This window comes from Zea mays, chromosome 8, assembly GCF_902167145.1.
Source record: "Zea mays cultivar B73 chromosome 8, Zm-B73-REFERENCE-NAM-5.0, whole genome shotgun sequence".
In the NCBI taxonomy this organism is placed as follows: domain Eukaryota; kingdom Viridiplantae; phylum Streptophyta; class Magnoliopsida; order Poales; family Poaceae; genus Zea; species Zea mays.
Window position 1 is genome coordinate 154433240 of NC_050103.1, and position 19167 is coordinate 154452406.

Sequence of the window (19167 nt, forward strand, 5' to 3'; positions counted from 1 at the left end):
CCCATCAGGCCTTAGCAGCTTTATGCTGATGGGGGTTACCAGCTAAGAATTAGGAGTCTTGAGGGTACCCCTAATTATGGTCCCCGACAGTAGCCCCCGAGCCTCGAAGGGAGTGTTAGCACTCGCTTGGAGGCTTTCGTCGCACTTTTTTGCAAGGGGACCAGCCTTTCTCGGTTGCATTTTGTTCCGGTGGGTGCGCGCGAGCGCACCCGCCGGGTGTAGCCCCCGAGGCCTCGGAGGAGTGGTTTCACTCCTTCGAGGTCTTAATGCCTCGCGTAATGCTTCGGCTGGTCTGGTTGTTCCCTCATGCGAACTGGCCGTAGCCCGGGTGTACGGTCGGGTCCCAAGTTCTCGGGCTGGTATGTTGACGCTGTCAACGGTTCGGCCGGAGCCGGGTTTGCGAGAGCAGCCCCCGAGCCTCTGCACAGGGCGAGAGGGCGATCAGGGACAGACTCGGCTTTTTTACATACGCCCCTGCGTCGCCTTTCCGCAAGGAGGGGGGAAAGCGCCATGTTGCCCTCGATGGGCGCCGAACATGGTGTCTCCGGTGAGCTGCAAGCGGGTAATCCGAGTGGACGTCCGTGCCCCGTTCGTTAGGGGTCGGCTAGGGGCCCAGAGGCACACCCAAAAGTACCTGCGGGTGATCTGCCGGACCCGGTCCCCTGGCGACGGGGTCCGAGGGCTCGATGCCTCCCTCTGATGGGATTCCGTTACAAGATCGCTCCCGCTGGTCTCGGAAATGTCCTAGGGTACCTCGGGAGCGCAGCCCGAGCCTTGGTTATGTATCAAACGTACCCATGGTCATCCCTCGCTCGGCGTCTGAGGCGGCTGTGAACCCTTCGGGGGCCAGCCTTCGAACCCCTGATCAGTAATGGGCGCGGAGCCCGAGTAGCCTGAGGCGGCCGTGGAACCCTTCCGAGGGGCCGGCCTTCGAACCTCTGACCAGTAGTGGGTGTAGGGCCCACGCGATCTGAGGCGGCTGTCGAACCATTCCGGGGGGGCCAGCCTTCGAACCTCTGATTAGTAGGGAGGCTCGGAGCCTGGTTCCTTCACGGGGAAGGATCCTTTTTGGGGTATCCCCCTTTCCCGGTCCCTATTGCAAGAGAGAGAAAGAGGAAAAAAGTAAAAGGATACGAAATCGAACGACGCGGCGTACCTTTATTGACGCGGTCATTATGGCGAAGGCGAAGCGTCGCCCGCTTCTCCTGCCAGAGGCGCCGCCTGTCCCGCCGCGGAGTTAATGCGACGGGGCGAGTGGTTGGCGGGGCGGCTGTTGCGCGTGCGCGAGCCGTTCGAGGAACGGATCACGGTCGCGTTGTCTTCACGCCGTGAGAGGGGGTTCTCTTGCTGCCCCCGGATGGGACGTGAGCTTGGCTGACGACATGACCGCTGCTCCCGCCCGCCTGACACTGTCATTACTGCCGGCCCATTTTTGGCCGCACTGACCGCCATGCCAGGCTGGCGCTGCTGGGTCGTGCTCTGGGTCGCCTCGAGTCGCGGTATTGGTTCCGCAATCGAGGAGGCGCGGTGGTGGCGCAAGTGGCGGTGCAGTTGCATGCACGAAGCATTCAGCGCGCCGGTTGCATGACGCGTGGGCCTGGGCCTCCATGCTGGGCGTGTTAGGAGTCGGAGAAGGGCGTCCACTTGGCGCGGTTGCATGCCGCCTGCATGGCTGCCCGCCCCTTTCGCCCGCTGGTCTGGGCAAAAGTTGAGGGTCACTTGTAACCGCTGGGCGGTCGTGCGCACCGCGCGCGACGGTTTGGCTTCTTCTGCTCTGAGCCGGTTTGCATGACATGTGGGACCCAGCCCCCGCGCCGCAGGGGAGGACCTTGGAGTGTGTTGGAGAAGACTCAGCCCGCGACGGTTGGGGGCGCAAGTAGGGAGAGTCGCCTTTAAAAGGAGGGTGACCCCCTTTGGAAAGCGACCATGTCTTCGCGCTCCCTTATGCATCGTGTCTTTCCACCTTCCAAGCCCCCGGATGGGGGATACCCACCATCTTTTCTCCTCATCACTGGAGGAACGCAACTCCGTGGGAGTTGGTACCTTTCAGCCATCGTTCGGCTTCAAGGATTTTCATCATGCAGCCCGGCTGCACCCCTCCGTCGGCGGTCACCCATGATGGTGACCTCCAGCTTGATGGTGGGGGAAAGCGAGCCGGGCTGCGGCCTCTGCCCCTCCCTCAGCCTCAAGGATTTTCATCACCAGGGCTGGGGAGGGGAGTGTGCCGAGTTGGGGTCGGCCCCTGCGTGGGTGGTGGCCCGCTCCTTCACTCAGTGATCGGAGGGAGGGGCGGTCGTCGTCCGTGGCGCTGGCAGCTGCACCGTGCCTGGCTCTCGGACGCGAGTGGCTTCGGAGCCGCTCGCGGCGCCGGCGTCTGCCACGACAGCTGGAAGAGGTTCTTCCGCCGACGAGATAGCCAGGGCCGCTCACGGACCGACCTCCAACTCTACGGTCTTCTGCCCGTCCTTGCCTCACGAGTTTGGGCATGGGCGGGGGCCTCTTGGCAGCAACATCCGCCCTGAGGTCAGTGCTGCCGCTGTTCGGCCCCCTGGAGCAGAAGTCGTCATCGTCGCTGCTGCTGGAGCGGGCGACGGCGCGCCGTTCGTCGGTCTTCTGTTGCTCCGCAGGCCCTCCCCCATCGAGTGACGTTGTTCGTACCTGTGGAGGTGGAACCGGAGTTCCGTTTGTAATGGCACTTTGAATGCCAGTGTTTTTGTTCATTGTGGCTGTCGAGGCCTGAACATGTATGTAATTTTGGCACAGAGCCTTGTTTTTTCCTCATTTTCGAGCACTAAGACTCGCCTGTTGGTTTTCTGAACCGCTTCACCAAGAGTGAGTCACCCCGTGTCAAGGTGACGAGTGAGGTATCCGTATCCCGGAGGCGTAGGAGTCCCTCGGCTCGGTCGGCCTTGTTGTCCGAGGCTCCTCTAGCTTAGTTAAAGGGACCCCTCGGCCGCTCTTGGATGAGCCGAGGCCAGGGGTAGCGACATCGGCATGAACAGGGGCAGAGTTGGCTCGAAAATGAAACCTAGTTGGCCGGAGCCTAGCCGGGTCGTCCGTTAGCGGGACCGACGCCGGAGTTGACCAGCCAAAGCCTCGGGTCGGGCTGGCGCCCTCTGGGGACGGCTGGCCGAGGCTCCGGGGTGACCGGCCGAGCCGCCCGCTCGGGCCAGGTTCCCGGAGGAGACCCTGGCAGCGATGGCCCGGGCGTGGCGGTGACGTCGTCCTTCGGAGTGGAGATCTTCGGACCACGTCGCCGTCCGAGGCTAGGTCGGACCTCGTCGATGGTGTCGTCAATGCCGAGGGTGCTGCTGCCCCCTTCCAGCGTCAAGATCCGAGCCTGCAGGATCAGATTGTCTTGTAGCGTGTGTCTCCTGCGGCCGCCGAGGCCAGAACACACCCTCGCTGTGTTGTAAAGCTGCGTCTCTTTTCCTCTTGTTTCGAGTATCTGGACTTTTTTGTCGATAATAGGGATGTTTGTGCGAGCGAGAGTTGCTTCTCGCGGAAGGTGATGAGTGAGGTATCCGTATCCCGGAGGCGTGGGAGTCCCTCGGCTCGGTCGGCCTTGCCGCTTACGCGCACTTTTACCCGTCCATGAGGCTCTGTCACCGACTCAGTCGAGAAGGCTCGAAGGATCGCTTCGGCAGAAGAGCTTCCGAACGTGAAGACTTGTTCGGTCCGCGGAATCACTTATCCGAACGTGAGTTACTTATCGCAGAAGGTGATGAGTGAGGTATCCGTATCCCGGAGGCGTAGGAGTCCCTCGGCTCGGTCAGCCTTGGCTGCTTACGTGTACTCCGTCGTTTTCAGGATCCACTTTTCGAAGTAGTCAAAAAGCACGAAAGACATTCTGGCAGAAGAGATCTTTTTTCGAGGAAAATTTCAACGCAGAGGGGGTTCCCCCCCTTTTAGCCCCCGAGGGAGGGTCGGGCTTTGCCGAGGCGAGGCCGACCCTTCCTTGATGACTAAACTTTGCGTGGGTGTGAGGTATATGAACAACTTGAAAACATCTTAAGGGTAGAAGCGACGTAGCTGTTGGATGTTCCAAGCGTTGTCGTAGATCTCGCCTTGACTGTTGGCCAGCTTGTACGTTCCGGGCTTCAGAACCTTGGTGATGACGAACGGTCCCTCCCAGGGGGGCGTGAGCTTGTGCCTCCCTCGGGCGTCTTGTCGCAGCCGAAGCACCAGGTCGCCCACCTGGAGGTCTCAGGACCGGACCCCTCGGGCGTGGTAGCGTCGCAGGGACTGTTGGTACCGCGTCGAGTGTAGTAAGGCCTTGTCCCGAGCCTCTTCCAGCTGGTCCAGCGAGTCTTCTCGGCTAGCTTGGTTGCTTTGATCGTTGTAGGCCCTCGTCCTCGGGGAGCCGTATTCCAGGTCTGTGGGCAAGACGGCCTCGGCCCCGTAGACTAGGAAGAACGGCGTGAAACCCGTGGCTCGGCTCGGCGTTGTCCTCAGGCTCCAGACCACCGAGGGGAGTTCCTTCATCCATCGCTTGCCGAACTTGTTGAGGTCGTTGTAGATCCGAGGCTTGAGCCCTTGTAGAATCATGCCGTTGGCACGCTCTACTTGCCCATTTGACATGGGATGAGCCACGGCGGCCCAGTCCACCCGGATGTGGTGATCCTCGCAGAAGTCCAGGAACTTTCTGCCGGTGAACTGGGTGCCGTTGTCAGTGATGATGGAGTTTGGGACCCCGAAGCGACGGATGATGTTGGTGAAGAACGCCACCGCCTGCTCGGACCTGATGCTGTTCAGAGGTCGGACCTCGATCCACTTGGAGAATTTGTCGATGGCGACCAGCAGGTGCGTGTAGCCCTCGGGTGCCTTCTACAAGGGGCCGACGAGGTCCAGACCCCACATAGCAAAGGGCCAGGTGATGGGTATCGTCTGCAGAGCCTGAGCGGGCAGGTGGGTCTGCTTCGCATAGAATTGACACCCTTCGCAGGTGCGGACAATTCTAGTGGCGTCGGCCACCGCCGTCGGCCAGTAGAAGCCCTGTCAGAAGGCATTCCCGACAAGGGCTCGAGGCGCTGCGTGATGGCCGCAAGCCCCCGAGTGTATCTCCCGCAGGAGTTCCTGACCTTCGGCGACGGAGATGCATCGCTGGAGGATGCCTGAGGGGCTGCGGTGGTAGAGCTCCTTCTCTTCGCCCAGCAAGACGAACGACTTGGCGCGCCGCGCCACCCGCCGAGCCTCGGCTCGGTCGAGGGGTAGCTCTCCTTGGTAGAGATATCGCAGGTACGGGGTCTGCCAGTCTTGATCAGGCGTGGCCCCGCTTCGCTCCTCCTCGACGCGCAGTGCCTCACCCTCGGGGGCCGAGGATACCTCGGGCTGAACCGAGGGCGCCTCGGACCGAGCTGAGGGTGCCTCGGGCTGTGCCGAGGGTGCCTCGGGCTGGACCTAGGGTTCCTCGGACTGGGCCGAGGGCGCCTCAGGCTCGGGCGTGTCGTTGATCTTGACGGAGGGTTGATGCAGATCCCGGGAGAAGACGTCCGGGGGAACCGTTGTTCGCCCTGAGGCTATTTTAGCCAGCTCGTCCGCAGTCTCGTTGTAGCGCCGAGCGATGTGGTTAAGCTCGAGCCCGTAGAACTTGTCTTCCAGACGCCGAACCTCATCGCAGTAGGCCTCCATCTTCGGGTCACGGCAGTGGGAGTTCTTCATGACTTGGTCGATGACGAGCTGCGAGTCACCGCGGGCGTCGAGGCGCCGGACCCCTAGCTCGATGGCGATCCGCAACCCGTTGACCAGAGCCTCATACTCAGCCACATTGTTGGACGCCGGGAAATGGAGGCGTAGCACATAGCGTAGGTGTTTCCCGAGGGGCGAGATGAAGAGTAGGCCCGCGCCGGCTCCCGTCTTCATCAGCGACCCGTCGAAAAACATGGTCCAGAGCTCCGGTTGGATCGGAGCCGTCGGTAGCTGGGTGTCGACCCATTCGGCCACGAAGTCCGCCAAAACCTGGGACTCGATGGCCTTCCGAGGGGCGAACGAGATTGTCTCGCCCATGATTTCCACCGCCCACTTTGCAATCCTACCCGAGGCCTCTCCGCACTGGATGATCTCCCCCAGGGGGAAGGATGACACCACAGTTATCGGATGAGACTCGAAGTAGTGTCGCAACTTCCGCCGCGTCAGGATCACTGCATACAGCAGCTTCTGAACTTGTGGGTAGCGGATCTTGGTTTCGGACAGTACCTCGCTGACGAAGTAAACCGGCCTCTGAACGGGCAATGCATGCCCCTCTTCTTGCCTCTCGACCACAATCGCGGCGCTAACCACCTGAGTGGTCACGGCGACGTAGACCAAGAGGGCTTCTCCGGCAACTGGAGGCACCAAGATAGGCGCCTTTGTGAGGAGCGCCTTCAGGTTCCCGAGAGCTTCCTCGGCCTCAGGGGTCCAAGTGAAGCACTCGGCCTTCCTTAAGAGGCGGTACAGAGGCAGACCTCTTTCGCCGAGGCGTGAGATGAAGCGGCTCAGAGCCGCGAGACATCCCATGACCCTATGTACGCCTTTCAAGTCCTTGATGGGCCCCATGCTGGTGATGGTTGCGATCTTCTCCGGGTTGGCTTCGATGCCCCGCTCGGAGACGATGAACCCCAAGAGCATGCCTCGGGGCACCCCGAAGACACACTTCTCGGGATTGAGCTTGACGCCTTTCGCCTTGAGACATCGGGATGTCACTTCAAGGTCGGAAAGGAGGTCGGAAGCTTTCCTCGTCTTGACTACGATGTCATCGACGTAGGCCTCGACCGTGCGGCCAATGTGTTCGCCGAACACATGGTTCATGCACCGCTGGTACGTCGCGCCCGCATTCCTCAAGCCGAACGACATGGTGACATAGCAGTACATGCCGAAGGGCGTGATGAAAGAAGTCGCGAGCTGGTCGGACTCTTTCATCCTGATTTGATGATACCCTGAGTAGGCATCGAGGAAAGACAGGGTTTCGCACCCAGCAGTGGAATCCACGATTTGATCGATGCGAGGCAGAGGGTAGGGAACCTTCGGACATGCTTTGTTGAGACCAGTGTAGTCTACACACATCCGCCATTTCCCCCCTTTCTTTCTCACAAGCACAGGGTTGGCAAGCCATTCGGGATGTAATACCTCTTTGATGAACCCTGCCGCCATTAGCTTGTGGATCTCCTCGCCTATGGCTCTGCGCTTCTCTTCGTCGAATCGGCGCAGAGGCTGCTTGACGGGTCGGGCTCCGGCTCGAATGTCCAGCGAGTGCTCGGCGACATCCCTCGGTATGCCGGGCATGTCCGAGGGACTCCACGCGAAGACGTCGGCGTTTGCGCGGAGAAAGTCGACGAGCACTGCTTCCTATTTGGGATCGAGCCCGGAGCCGATCCGGATCCGCTTGGAGGCGTCGCCGCTGGGGTCGAGGGGACGGCCTTAACCGTCTCCACTGGCTCGAAGTTGTCGGCATGACGCTTCACGTCTGGCACCTCCTTAGAGAGGCTTTCCAGGTCGGCGATGAGGGCCTCGGACTCGGCGAGGGCCTCGGCGTACTCCACGCACTCCACGTCGCAATCGAACGCGTGTTTGTACGTGGGGCCGACGGTGATGACCCCGTTGGGGCCCGACATCTTGAGCTTCAGGTAGGTGTAGTTGGGGACGGCCATGAACTTTGCGTAGCATGGCCTTTCCAGTACCGCGTGGTAGGTTCCTCGGAACCCGACCACCTCGAACGTCAGGGTCTCCCTTCGGAAGTTGGAGGGTGTTCCGAAGCAGACGGGAAGGTCGAGTCGCCCGAGGGGCTGGACGCGCTTCCCGGGAATGATCCCATGGAAGGGCGCAGCGCCTGCTCGGACGGAGGACAGATCAACACGCAGGAGCCAGAGGGTCTCGGCATAGATGATGTTGAGGCTGCTGCCTCCGTCCATAAGGACCTTGGTGAGCCTGACGTCGCCGATGACGGGGTCGACGACGAGCGGGTATTTCCCCGGGCTCGGCACGTGGTCGGGGTGGTCGGCTTGGTCGAAGGTGATGGGCTTGTCGGACCAGTCTAGGTAGACTGGCGTCGCCACCTTCACCGAGCAGACCTCCCGGCGCTCTTGCTTGCGGTGCCGAGCCAAGGCATTCGCCGCTTGCCCACCATAGATCATGAAGCAGTCACGGACCTCAGGGAACTCTCCTGCTTGGTGATCTTCCTTCTTGTCGTCTTCGCGGGCTCTGCCACCCTCCGCGGGTGGCCCGGCCCTGTGGAAGTGGCGCCGAAGCATGACACATTCCTCAAGGGTGTGCTTGACGGGCCCCTGATGATAGGGGCATGGCTCCTTGAGCATCTTGTCGAAGAGGTTGGCACCTCCGAGGGGTTTCCGAGGGTTCTTGTACTCGGCGGCGGCGACAAGGTCCGCGTCGGCGGCGTCGCGTTTCGCTTGCGACTTCTTCTTGCCTTTCTTCTTGGCGCCGCGCTAAGTTGACACCTTGGGAGCATCTTCCGATGGGCGGCCCTGGGGCTGCTTGTCCTTTCGGAAGATAGCCTCGACCGCCTCCTGGCCGGAGGCGAACTTGGTGGCGATGTCCATCAGCTCGCTCGCCCTGGTGGGGGTCTTGCGACCCAACTTGCTCACCAGGTCGCGGCAGGTGGTGCCGGCTAGGAACGCGCCGATGACATCCGAGTCGGTGATGTTGGGCAGCTCGGTGCGCTGCTTCGAGAATCGCCGGATGTAGTCCCGGAGAGACTCTCCCGGCTGCTGCCGGCAGCTTTGGAGGTCCCAGGAATTCCCGGGGCGCACGTACGTGCCCTGAAAATTGTCGGCGAAGGCTTGGACTAGGTCGTCCCAGTTGGAGATCTGCCCCGGAGGCAGGTGCTCCAACCAGGCGCGAGCGGTGTCGGAGAGGAATAGGGGGAGGTTGCGGATGATGAGGTTGTCGTCGTCCGTTCCACCCAGTTGGCAGGCCAGACGGTAGTCCGCGAGCCACAGTTCCGGTCTCGTCTCCCGCGAGTACTTTGTGATAGTAGTTGGGGGTCGGAACCGGGTCGGGAACGGTGCCCGTCGGATGGCCCGGCTGAAGGCCAGCGGACCGGGCGGTTCGGGCGAGGGACTCCGATCCTCCCTGCTGTCGTAGCGTCCCCCACGCCTGGGGTGGTAGCCTCGGCGCACCCTCTCGTCGAGGTGGGCCCGACGGTCGCGGTGATGGTGCTCGTTGCCGAGGCTACCCGGGGCCGCAGGCGCGGTGTTGCGCGTGCGCCCGGTGTGGACCGAGGCTTCCCGCATGAATCGGGAAGTCGCGGCATGAGGTTCCGAGGGGTACCCCTGCCTTCAGGAGGCAGAGCTCTCGGCCCGTCGGACCGCAGCGCCTTCCAGGAGATTCTTGAGCTCCCCTGGATTCGCCGACCCTCGGTGGTTGATGGCTCCGGCATCGCGCGGAGAAGCATCGCTGCTGCAGCCAGGTTCTGGCCGACCCCACTTGATGCGGGTGGCAGCCTGACCCTGACGTCGTCTGCGACGCGGTGCTGGAAACCCTGGGGCAGATGACGTATTTCTCCGGCCGGGGGTTGGCCCGCCCATGCCTGCCCGACGTCCCGGCGGATCGGCTCAAGCGCTCCTGCTCCCTCGTCGAGCCTGGCCTGCACCCCGCGGATTTGCTCGAGCTGCGGGTCATGGCCCCCCGCCTGAACGGGGACCACAGCTAGCTCCCGTGGGATGTCAACGCGGGGCACCGGCCTAGGGAGATCGCCGTCCTCAGGCATGCCGAGATGATTGCCTTCGGAGGGACCCCCTAGATCGACGTGGAAACATTCGCGGCTCGGGCCGTAGTCCTCGTCGTCGAGGCTGCGGCTACCGTCGGAACAGTCGGAGAGGCAGTAGTCACATGCGGTCATGAAGTCCCGCATGGCACTGGGGTTGCCAAGTCCAGAGAAATCCCAACAGATGCTGGGGTCGTCGTCTTCCTCGGACCCAGAGGGCCCGTAGGTCGAGACGCCCGTCAGCCGGTCCCAAGGCGACCGCATGCGAAACCCCAGAGGGTTTGGTCTCGCCTCTACGAGAGCGCCCGCCAAAGCGAGGTCGCTAGGCGGGTTGAGGCTGAATCCAAATGACGTGGGATGGGAATCGGTCGGTACCTCTTGATCGACGAGCGGCGATAAAGTCGCGTCGGGGACTGACTGCACCGTCGTCTCAGGTACGAGGGCGACGTCCAGCAAGCCTTTCGCAAGCGCGCTGGCGTCGTCCGCTTGCTCGAGATTGGCGTGTCGCGGGGAGACGGCGCTCGTCTTCGTCTCAAGCGCGAAGTCGATACCCGGTGCGCCCCCCGTTGGGGTGCCGGCGCTGTCGACTTGCTCGACAGCCGACGAGGCGCTGCCTCCTGCTTGGCCTTGGCTGCCCTGCCTTCCCCTCCGTCGGCGGGGAAGAAGGCGGGACGAGCTCGAAGGTTGTTCTTCCACCGCGCGGGGAAGACGTCGTCGATTCCGCCGCCGACGGGCGGGTTGTCGGTCGCCATTGTCGTTGTCGCGCGGCGGTGGAAGGAGTACCATGTCGTAGCCGCCGTCGAGGGACATGAACTCAAGACTCCCGAAACGGAGCACCGTCCCGGGTTGGAGAGGTTGCTGGAGACTGCCCATCTGGAGCTTGACGGGAAGCTGTTCGTCAACACGCAGCAGGCCCATACCTGGCGCGCCAACTGTCGGTGTTTCGAGACCGGGGGGTCCTTGGGCCGACGAGTGAATGTCGCCGCGTGCCCCAGCCCAGATGGGTCGAGCGCGAGGGCGAGCGCGAAGGGGGGAGAGCGAGGCGGCCGGAGACCGGCGTGAGAGAGGTGGGAATCCCGCGGCCTTCGTGTTCGTCCCGCGCCCAGGTCGGGTGCGCTTGCAGTAGGGGGTTACAAGCGTCCACGCGGGAGAGGGAAGCGAGCGGCTCCAAGCGAGCGCCTGTCTCGTCCTCGTCCCCGCGCGGCCAACCTTCTCTAAGAGGGTCCTGGTCCTTCCTTTTATAGGCGTAAGGAGAGGATCCAGGTGTACAATGGGGGGTGTAGCAGAGTGCTACGTGTCTAGCGGAGGAGAGCTAGCGCCCTAAGTACATGCCGTTGTGGCAGCCGGAGAGATTTTGGCTCCCAGCTGGTGTGATGTCGTGGCCGTCGGAGGAGCGATGGAGCCTGGCGGAGGGACAGCTGTCGGAGCGGTTGGGTCCTTGCTGACGTCCTCTTGCTTCCGTAAGGGGGCTGAGAGCCGCTGTCGTCACAGAGTACGCGGGGCGCCATCATAGTCTATCTGGCGGAGCTAGCCAGATGGGACGCCGGTCTTGTTTCCTGCGGCCCGAGTCAGCTCGGGGTAGGGTGATGATGGCGCCTCCTGTTGACGTGGCTGGCCTGCGCCCTAGGTTGGGCGATGTGGAGGCTCCTCCGAAGCCGAGGTCGAGTCTGTCTTCCGTGGCCGAGGCCGAGTCCGAGCCCCTGGGTCGGGCGAGGCGGAGGTCGTCGGCTGAGGCCAGGGCGGAGTCCGAGCCCTGGGGTCGGGCGAAGCGGAGTTCGTCGTCTTCCGGGAATTAGCCCGAGTCCGAGCCCTAGGTCGGGCGGAGCGGAGTTCGCCGTCTTCCGAGACTTAGCCCGAGTCCGAGCCCTGGGTCGGGCGGAGCGGAGTTCGCCGTCTTCCGGGACTTAGCCCGAGTCCGAGCCCTGGGTCGGGCGGAGCGGAGTTCGCCATCTTCCGGGACTTAGCCCGAGTCCGAGCCCTGGGTCGGGCGGAGCGGAGTTTGCCATCTTCCGGGACTTAGCCCGAGTCCGAGCCCTGGGTCGGGCGGAGCGGAGTTCGCCGTCTTCCGGGACTTAGCCCGAGTTCGAGCCCTAGGTCGGGCGGAGCGGAGTTCGCCATCTTCCAGGACTTAGCCCGAGTCCGAGCCCTGGGTCGGGCGGAGCGGAGTTTCCTATGGTGCCTTCGGCAGGGCCTGACTGCCTGTCAGCCTCACTCTGTCAAGTGGCACCGCAGTCGGAGTGGCGCAGGCGGCGCTGTCCTTCTGTCAGGTCGGTCAGTGGAGCGGCGAAGTGATGGCGGTCACTTCGGCTCTGCCGGGGGGCGCGCGTCAGGATAAAGGTGTCACGCCACCTTTGCATTAAATGCTCCTGTGATTTGGTCGGTCGGTGCGGCGATTTAGTCAGGGTTGCTTCTTAGCGAAGGCAGGGTCTCGGGCGAGCCGGAAATATGTTCGCCGTTGGAGGGGGGCCTCGGGCGAGACGGAAATCCTCCGGGGTCCGCTGCCCTTGTCTGAGGCTAGGCTCGGGCGATGCGTGATCGAGTCGCTCGAATGGACTGATCCCTGACTTAATCGCACCCATCAGGTCTTAGCAGCTTTATGCTGATGGGGGTTACCAGCTGAGAATTAGGAGTCTTGAGGGTACCCCTAATTATGGTCCCCGACAAATACGCGGGCCACCGTCGGGCCGACCCATTTATCGTGTCGGGTCGGGCCAAAACACGCGGGCCACCGTATCTGCCCATACCCGGCCCGCTAAACGGGTCGTGCCGGGCCGTGTTTGGACCGGGCTAAATTCGTGTCGTGCCACGGGCCAAACGGGCGGCCCGCACTGTTTGGACATCTATACCCGACGCCACCCAACGGACCACCCCCTCGGGGACCTACATGCAAGGGGAAGCAACATTTCTTCTTGTGCAGAGGGGAGCTCTGGTCTTCCCTCTACACTAATTGACTGTATTTACTGTTAAATTTATATTTTTAAAACTTTAATTAGTAGATAACAATATGTACTACGGTACTACAGATATTATACTAATTTTTAAAACTCTAAAAACTGATATAAAAACAAATAGATCGGATAAATAGTAAAGAGAAGCTAAACATGGGGAATAGTTGGAGAGAAGGTGAAATAGGGAAAAGACTGGTCGAGGGAGATATATCTTTACTACTTATTAAGAACCTAATAGTAGTCTGCCTCTCCTCGTTCTGCCATCTGCGTGTTCTGCCTTCGGTCAATCTCTGCCGTTCGTGCCCCCACGCCCGCAATCTACGTCTCCACTCCCGACTTCGTGCGTCACCCCCGTCCCCCCTCGGTGTGTGTCGTACACTCGTTCTCCTTCTCACCAACCGTCCCTCATTGCCCCCCACGCTCGCTTGCCCCAACCTCGCCGCCACTCTCCTCGCGCAATGCGACCGCGCCACCGCTCCCCCCGACGCACCTCGCACGATGTGCCCCCTGGCAATCAATGGCCCCGTCCGCGATCGCTGCCCAAATCTGCCTCACGCACGAGGGAGAAGACCGGATCCGCAGCACGATGGCGACCCGTAACAGGTTGTGTGCCATGGATCTGTACGAGGTCCTCCTCCTCACAACACGGCCGGCTCGCAGGGCGTCGACGTCCTCAATCTATCGCTGTGGATCCGGTGGCACATCTCTCTGCAGTGCCACACGGAGTAGCGAGGGCGGCGGGGTGAGAGGCGCACCCGACCGTCGCGGCGGACGCGGAAGGGGACATGGAAGAACACTAGAGAGGACGGGGTCAGCGTCGATGAGATGGGGAGTGAGGCGGCGTTGCTCGTCGCCGCCACCACCGAGCTCTTCCTGGGCAGCCTCACGGCAGGGGGCCACACAGCGACGACGCGGCAATTCCAGCACGCGGTCCGTGCCGTGCACGTCTGGAGCGCGGCCCGAAGAGGAGGCTCCCCGCGTCTGCAAGTTGTGGGATCAATCGGTGGTGCTGGGAGCGTCGGAGGAGAAACGAAGCCACTGCTGCGTGGGGCATGCCGCATCATTATCTTCTTCCACAAGGTCACATAGACTAGAGGTGTCTCTCCTCTCTCTCTCTCTCTCTCTCTCTCTCTCTCTCTCTCTCTCTGCGTATGCGGTTCCAAATTGTTGATCTAAATGTTTATGCTTATCAGTGTCTTCCTCCATGCTTGTGTTTGGCTATGCCACTAAGGAAGCGGATGAGGCAATGTTGTTTAGACACATGGTGCCATCAAAGCTATGGAAGGTCCTGTCGTGGCTCAATGTCGGGACAGAGAAGAAGCTTGCTAATGTTAAGGTTGTGGTCGATCAGTTCATCTACGAGGAGATTTACAAGCGGAAGGCATGGGGGAGCAACAAAAGCCAGGCAGATGTACTATCCATGTACACGAAATTGAGCTTGGATCCCAGTATGAGCGAGCAGCAAAAGACAGACTTCCTCCGTGAAATGGTTGTGGGGTTCATCATTGCTAGGAAGGACCTCATTGTCGTCAAGCTCACATGGTTCTTTTACATGATGTGCAAGCACCCAAAAGTTGAGGCGATGATACTCGAGGAGCTCAAAGACTTGCAGAGCTGTAGGTGGCCTGGGTTCTGGACACACAACAGGACCTCTCTAGGGTCATCCAAATTATTATGGAGGACATAATGGTGTTTCAGGTCTTGTGCCCACTACATGTACCATGATAGCTTAAGCGTTTACATACAAATTATGGAGACATTCGTTATAGCTGATGCGACATCATTAACACAGGCAAGTTCATTACTGACTTACTAACATTGTTTTCTTTAGAATGTCTTGGAAGAGAGCGTAAATGTTAGTAGAGATGTATCTGGAGAAGGTGTTCAACAAACATTGTCGAAAATCTTAGAAGGCACTTTAAGTTACTACAATTGCCTTTTTGTTTTGTGGCTGTAGAATTAGGATTTTAGAAGCTATCTTCGATTCAGTTTTTTATAAGGATCTTTGATTGACTTTAACTGTCTATCAAGAGAATACAATAATGATCCTCTCTATGTTGCCTACTTATTCTTAATGCAGGTTGTCAATATTTTTGAGAAAGGATTGAGCAAGAATTCTTGCAATGATAGTATACATGTTACATACTCTATATGGCCCTTAATGAATACATGCACTGTATATCATATGGGTTAAATTTGGATTCTATTGAATGGAAAGGATCTCTAAAATGTTCTTTCTTTAAAAGTGAGTTCACATTTTTTATATTTGGATAAAAATCTGATGCAGCAAAACAAACGAAGTTGATGTTATGGCAAGACTGCATGCAGCTCATAATTTCTACTTGGATAACTGAAATTTATATGGAAAAGCTAATTCAATCTGTTGAGAACCAAAGGTAGTATATAATACCTTCCCTGTTTTTAAGATTCATGTATGAACCAAGTCCTTTATGTGTATTTTGTCAATGTAAAAGCCTGGTTTACTTTTACCATTGATAGGTATCACTGTGATGTGGCTGAAGCAAGGTTAGCCACATGCGGCTTATATAGGTTATCGATGTTCTGAATTCACTCATTTGCTGGGCCACTCAGTTGGAATTTTTGCAACCTCTTGTAATGGAGCGTGTGCAGTACTGCATCTCTGTCGATGCTAATGATGTCGTCATGTTTGTACGGCCAAACACTAATGATCTTAACCTCATTAAGAAGCGTGTGTAGTACTGCATCTCTGTCTCTGCTATCCATATTTTGGACATGTCATTAAACTGCAATCTTTTCATTCTTGTAGCTACAATACTTTGAAATAAGTAGCAATTACAAAAATGGTTACTTACTGTGATTTTCACAGATAACATTTTCTTTCCAATCGTAGTATCTCTTTTGTTCTTGTCAAATCAGATTAGTTCACTCCCTGCCTCTGTGTTCGAGCGGGCGCAGCTTTCTCGGTTGCAGGTACACCGGACAGCAGTGTGGCTTGCTGAGCCTGCAGTGAGAATGCGCCTAATGGCTCTTCTGGTTGATGGATGCCGGGGACTGAGCGGTGGTGCTATGGCTGGTGTGATCCATGGGCAAGCACAACACGGAGATCCTATGTTTCAGGAGTTTGCGGGCCGATTACTGCGCTGGGTGTGCTCGTCGTTGTTTGAGATGGTCAGGAGCTGGGTGCTAGAAGGGGAATTGGAGGATGTATTTGCAGAGTTTTTTATCGTTGGGAAGCCAGTGAATTACCAGCCAGAACGAAGGTGATGAGATGGCGTCAAAGGTAGCTTTTGATCACCCAGAACGATTCTCCAAAAAGTTCGAGTTCAGTGCAGACAACATTGAGCCCCTGGTTCAGACATGCATGACAACTCTATCCTCAAAGAGGTAAGTCGTAACAAATCTTTGACATTCTGTTCCATCATTCAGCCTTTGTGATTCAGATCTTTTCATTTCATTTATGTTCTTTGGTAATTCCTACATCTATGGTTAATACTTAATATTTTTTCACAGAAGTGATGTGATTTTTTCTCTGTGAAGTGCTGTTGCACCACTTTTTTGTGTTGTTTTGGTAAAACAGGAAAAAACTTTGTTAGGGAAGTAGTAACTTTTCAGGGTTTTCTTTTCTTTGTCGGTTCTCACATGTCATTAATCCTTATACCAAACACACGAACTCATATCCAAGCAGGACTGTAACGAACTGTTTGGGAAAGACCAGGTAGGCTTTTATGTTTTATCGTCACATTGCAAAATACCCTTTATTCAGAAGTCCTAGCTCATCTTTCCATTCCCTTTAATGATAGCTGAAAGTAGAGCTGAAGAAGGGGCATCTGTTTGAAGGATGGACTGAAGGGGTCATCAACTTTTGGGTGCTATTAAAGTGTCCATATACCAAACATAGTTTTGCTTTATATGTTGTCACCTGACCTATGGAGAAAAGGAAGGAGATGAACTAAAAAGGAATGCTGATGTTCAAGAAATCCACCGAAGGACAATATTTAATCCAGTTTCGAGAGTCAACATGCCTAAAACGATATATGATCATGAGTGAGTAATAGATTATATATTGTTTCTGGTTACCTCTACTTTTTAGTGGTTCATTTGGTACTTATTTTAATAGTTGAAAGGAACAAAGCATTATCTTTAGCCATTCTTGAATATTGCAATGCTATTAGAACTTTTGCTTTCATAGTTTACCAGTTCAGTTCATGGTAGCTATATTTGGTGACGCATTGCAGTTCAGCTTGTTTTAGAAGGAATGTATGGCTAGGTGATCTCAACTATAGGATCAACTTACCATATGAGAAGACACACGAACTCATATCCAAGCATATAGCTGTACAAGGGAAAGGGAGTGGTGTTCTTCAATTTCTCATCCGAGTGTTCTTCAATTTCTCATCCGAGTGTTCTTCAATTTCTCATCCGAGTGTTCTTCAAGTCCCATGCATATATTAATAAGCACTTGCTAATGTGCTTCACAACTGGTTATGCATGCAGCCTCTTCATGCTTTGAAGGATACATCTTCAATCTTTCAAATATTATGATACTGACAATGACGTTAACAGGTATGATCAACTAACTTAAACGCGTGGCACCCCTTCCAGCTCGTTTACTGTTAAACAACGTAACTATTCATACTACATTGACACACATACAAAAAGTGGAGTTTGACGATCGAGTCTATTTGTACAAATACCGATATATGTACAAAAACCAAGGATTACTCATAATTTTTTAGTTGCTTACTTAAAGACTATGCATGCTAATAAACCAACAAACACATTTGTTGTATATTTATTTAAAAAGGCAACACCTTACATTTTTAATCTGGTCATACTACATTGACACAACATTATTTTTTTTGTTTTTCCCATGAATCCTCGGCAGAGATACAACAAATTTGATTTGTTCATTCCTGATATTGCAAGTCGCCTCAGTGCTTGGAACCATCGCAAACTCCTTTCCACAGCCTATCTGTCGCATAACTCTTTTTTAATGTCTAGCTTATATACCTCTGCTCGCGCAGACAATATATTGTTAAAGGAGGTGCTCGCACGGAGGAGGACCTCAACGTGGTGGGCATACTTTGCAGGTTGAATCGTTTCTAACCTTATTAAACTCTCATTCTTGTAACATGAAAGTCATATATAGTTTTCTGAATGGGACATATTTTAACTAAACGAAACAATGTTTAACACACAAATTACTTGTTTAGAGCCTCCTCTCGTTCATAAAGATTGTCCACGTTTTTGAGCAGACTACTGTAATTTCATATCTGAACACCGATTTAGTTAGATATAGATCTTCTGTTCTACGGTCGCGCTGTGTTTTTTAAGTCCTGCTCCAAATTGCAAATGCAATTCTGTTATTGGAAGGTTTTAATTAAGATACTCGTTTTCGAATCAAACTGCTGCTCAGGTCTCCTGTTCTTCAGCTGAAGATCATACTTGCTGTGGAGCCTTTGATCCCTTCAGAGGGACCAAGGATTGGAGAGCACATTTTCGGTTACACGGTCAGTACATAATCTATTTAAAGCTTCATTTGTCTCACTATCACCAGTATTTATAATCCGTCTAGGTGTCCTGATTTATATTCGTCAAACTGTGCGAACATAGTTTTTTTTCATAAAGACAGTGTTTGTAGCGATTAATGGTGTTGTCTGAATGAACTCATACATGTGTTTTCTTCGATCGTACCAGGAATCGAATGTTGCTGGTTAGATTCATTTATGTTTAGTTCGTGCTCATGGTGTCTTGTAGAATAGAGAGTGTATGTCTGTGTTCTCTTCGAAAAGTGTATTTTGGTGCAACAACCCCTATTTTTTGAACTCAGGTTGATGCTCCTTTTTTTGAATGTTCGCTACATATAATGAATATGGGTTGGGTTTAGAAGGTGCTAGACAGAGACCGATTTTTTAAGGTTGACAGCCTAATTATGATGCATACAATTTTTAAGGTTAACTAACCAGTCTACAATTTTTCAAGTCAACGAATCTGACATTATATTTTCGCATAGTATTGAGTGCATACAAGATTAGCATTCACTTCAAGTCCTTTAAATATGTACTCCCCATGTAAATTCAAGCCCTCTTGCCCCAATCCAGAGAGGTGCCAGTCGGTGCAAAACTTAATCAGCAAAAGCCCAACCTGAAAACCCCAAAACAACCAGCTTTTGATGATAAGTAACAACAGAGTTATCATACACTGAGAAAGGACCTAAATCTCACATTTCTCCACTAATTTATGCAGAGAAACTATCAAAATAAGATCTTGTCAGATTTCAGATACCACTGACAGTAACCAGCAAGTCTAAGGGCCTACTCAGAACTCATTCTCAGAGTGAGATTCTGGATTCTAGACAGCGGATGTAGAATCTGGATAAGGGGTGTTCGGATCTTTCTCATAGTGATTATTGCCTTTGCATAGTTGGATTCTAGAATCTAATTCTAGGACCCAAGTGTTTGGATCACATTCTCATTTTTTAGGAGATCCAAACATGAGGCAAGGAATCAAACTACAGAATTTTGTTTCAATTGGGGATAT

At 55.6% G+C, this 19167-nt stretch overlaps 2 long non-coding RNA genes across 3 annotated transcripts; both read left to right on the forward strand.

Moving 5' to 3' along the window:
- Window positions 1-15680: 15680 nt before the first annotated feature.
- LOC109941598 (uncharacterized) lies at window positions 15681-16955 on the forward strand. Of its 2 annotated transcripts, none has more exons than XR_004852148.1 (3): window positions 15681-16011; window positions 16438-16671; window positions 16878-16955. It is a non-coding gene; the product is annotated as an uncharacterized lncRNA (long non-coding RNA). The 2 variants fall into 2 exon arrangements; XR_002264260.1 differs by lacking the exon at window positions 15681-16011 and adding an exon at window positions 16256-16342.
- A 57-nt stretch (window positions 16956-17012) lies between these two features.
- Window positions 17013-18154, forward strand: LOC103636170 (uncharacterized). Its single transcript, XR_002264709.1, has 3 exons — window positions 17013-17190; window positions 17652-17717; window positions 18044-18154. It is a non-coding gene; the product is annotated as an uncharacterized lncRNA (long non-coding RNA).
- Window positions 18155-19167: the final 1013 nt, after the last annotated feature.